Source organism: Atta cephalotes (assembly GCF_000143395.1).
Source record: "Atta cephalotes unplaced genomic scaffold scaffold00004, whole genome shotgun sequence".
Classification (NCBI taxonomy): domain Eukaryota; kingdom Metazoa; phylum Arthropoda; class Insecta; order Hymenoptera; family Formicidae; genus Atta; species Atta cephalotes.
Window position 1 is genome coordinate 7,509,680 of NW_012130068.1, and position 3,783 is coordinate 7,513,462.

The window sequence follows — 3,783 nt, forward strand, 5'->3', positions numbered from 1 at the left end:
TCTCTCTCTCTCTCTCTCTCTCTCTCTCTCTCTCTCTCTCTCTCTCTCTCTCTCTCTCTCTCTCTCTCTCTCTCTCTCTCTCTCTCGCTCCCTTTCCTCCTCATCTTTCCTCCACCGCCATGTATTTCTTCCTCTACCTACCTGAGCGCTCGGTATGCGAAAAACTGACTTACCGTCGGCGTTCATTCCACGCCCGACCCTACGAGACTCTTGTACTGAGGGTCCACCTCGTGCCAAAGGTCTCGGAATTTTGTGACGCGAGACGGGAAAAACGTGCCGTCTCCTAGAAACGCGAACTGGGCCTACAGAAAGGGATACCCCGGGGCGAGAGGATCTTTTCGGTGTGTCTAGTCTAGTGGACTAATCAAACTGGACAGATCGTGAGGATTCTGGAATTTTGCGACCTGAGAAACATTTGCAGAGACATTTACCGTTTTTCCAGAAACATTTTCCGCGTGAGAGATGACTCGTACGATAGGACCTCCCATACGAATTGATTAATGATATAAGACCCTTTAGACGATACAAAGATTCTGGAATTTTTTGTAACGTGACGAGAAAAGCGGTTACGAGAACGTGCCGTTTCGTAGAAACGCGTGTTACGCGAATTGTGAGGGGAATGCTCGAGATAAAGCGCATTCTTGAAATGCCACTGCATTTTAAACTGAATATAAAACAAGTTGCAACCTGAATTAAATCGAAAGACGACGATCGAGCTTAACGTCAGATTTGTATTGTCAATTTGTTTTATGACACTGTGCGATGTTTGTGCATTACATCACTCGTTTACTTTAAAAAAATTAGATATAACTAATATTAGATATAATTCTATCAAGCATCGAAAGTAACGTAATTTCAAAATTGTCAAAACGTCACAAAAAAGGATGGTTTAAAAATCCATTAAAATCCTTACAAAGAGAAGTTTTTAAAGATTGTAAAAGGAAAAATGACGTTTGATCAATTAAGAATTCTTTTCGCCGATATTCTTTTTGCCGATATTATTTGATTAATTAATAATTTTCTGTCAAGTTGACAAATAATTTATTTCTTAGAAACTTAATTTTTTGTATTATGTCATCATCTTTCATCTATCATTTTTTAAATAATGATGTGTAAAAATTACATAAAAAAGTTATTACAAATATATGTTTTCAATGTTCTGTTAATTCGCGTCATGACACATGCTGTGTCTCCAAATTTTAATGTTCTAAAAGTAAAAGATTAAGAGTAGAAAATTAAATGTAGTATTATAGTTGCACAGATCTAATATTGTTCAATTGTAGAACAATATAATATTGTAAGTTATTTCAAAAAGGATTTATACATGCAGATCGATTAACAATAATAGACAGGCAATTTCCAATAATACATTTCTCAAATATGAAATTTGCAATGGCCGCATTCAGAAAAATATTTATTTAACAGTTGGAAATTTTCTTCGCTATGATAAGATTATTCTAGACTAGTCTAAACGTATAAATCAAATAACTCTCTAAACGTATAAATCAAATATAAATGAAATGCTTATATAAATCTTTATCTTTACAGTTCCTGATGCGTAAATAATATTTATAGCCAAGTACGAACTTCGGTTTGTACTTCCGCACTCAAATTCAAAATCGAAATGTTTATACTTTGCAGTTAACTTCATTAGTAAGTAACATTCCAATTGTTTATATTATATAAATGTATTATTTGCGTACAGAAGCTTGAGTTGTAATGTAAAAAAAAGAAAAATATAGGCATTTTATTATTTACATTTGATTTATTCTTGAAATCACAAAATCGTTTTCATTTTTATTAAAAGCATAATCTAATCAACGTAAAGAAAACTTCCAATTGTCGTAAAATAAACGACAAAATTGCTTTCTGCAATTTCTAAACTTATTATTATTATTATTATTATTATTATTATTATTTTAAATGTCTTCATACAGAGAGAATTAGATATCATAAATTTATAATGAATAAATTTATATGATATAAATACTTCCTCGTCAGAAAATATATGTATTATAAATATTCGATCGCCTCAAGAGTCAATATCCTTGTCAATCAATGTCACAGGACATTTTTAACAGCCACAATTATGATTACAAAAAATCTAAGCACTATCGTAAAATGCGGAGCTCAAAGTATCGGCTAACATTAGACTATCAGTGTTTCTTTGATTGCGGGACAACCTCAGCGAATTGTAGCATAGCACGCAAACGTGCACGCAGCGATTATAAAAGTAATATCCAACTGCTATATCTTAGCGCTAAATATTTCTGAAATATTTACAAAATGTTCCTAAAATCTCAAAATAACATTTCAGGAATATTTCCAGAATATCTCGATAAATATTTATGAATGTAAGAACAACATTGAAATAATCGTTAAAAATTCTATTTGTACATTGTTATATATTCGGAGAATGTTCTCTATATACTCCGCAAAATTATTATTTTTTTCCAGAAATTCCAAACCTCAGAAATCCCTGAATTAAGCTTTAAACATAATAACAAAAATAGGTTTCATTTATTTTTTATCTTGAAGTTCATTTCAGGCGAAATGCTATGCTGTTTATATTTCCTCTATAATATGATTTTTTTTATAATATGATTTTTATTTACATTAATGTATCTCTGCCGTGGCCCTCTGTCGTGGTGAAATTTTTGACATTATACAAGTGTTCATCAATATTCTGAAGATTTTATGATTATTTAAATATTTTATGATAATTTTTTTGCTATTCCAAATATATTGAAAATAGAAATAAAACTTTTCATAAATGATTACACTGAGAAAAAAATTGTTAACTTGACTAAATACGTTTAGCTCGTAGTAATTATATAGTTCAAGTATTTACATGTATATTTAAGTTAAAAATATTCAGTCATATCAACATTATTTATTTGAATTAACAAATATTTACTTGACAGCCTGTTACCGCTGCATTTAGTTGAATCAACTAATTTTTTTTTAAATAGCAAGTTTTTTCTCAGTATAAGATAGGAGAGCACAAATTCTCTTACGTAAATGCATACATAAAGCATAAGAAAATCCACTAACCGAAGTCTTCTATTTTAAAAAAGAAGGAAATGAAGAACTTTGATTGTTCTTTTTATTCATTATGTATTATATTTTATGCAAGACTTTGGTATTTATTCCCCCCTTTCTACAATAAGTCATTACCTAAGCTTTAAGTCTTAAGCTATAAAAAACTGACCAATGATAATCGATTCTTCTTACATTCGACTGTGATCGATCAATTTCTTACCACTTTAAGATTTAAAATTTAAGTATAACAGCTTATTGTAGAAAGCCCATTAACGTTAACTGGATATGTTTACAGAGAAATTAACGGTTATGAGATGAGATAACGAGCATCGGTCGCGACAATCGCCGTAGAACCGTCGCAAATCAGATCTCGTTCGCACGGCCGTTACAAAGATTCGTCAATACGCTCCGCTTCGAGAGACCCATCGAGAAAGATCGTCGTGGTAATTTGTTACTTTGCGAGATGATAGGCATTTGATAGATCACCGAGGCGCCGACCGCGCGAAATCAGCCCGAAACGAAAGGACGATCCACCGGTGTTTCCGACGGCGCGGCGGCAGTCGGTCGGCCGCCGCGCGGCACAGCGATGCGACGTGTCTCGGGGGTCGAGAACCCCTAGATTTCTCTCTTCCCTTCTCTATCTTCCTCTTTCTCTCTCTCTCTCTCTCTCTCTCTCTCTCTCTCTCTCTCTACGTACGTACGTACGTAGTAACGTACGTACGTACCGTACCGTACCGTACC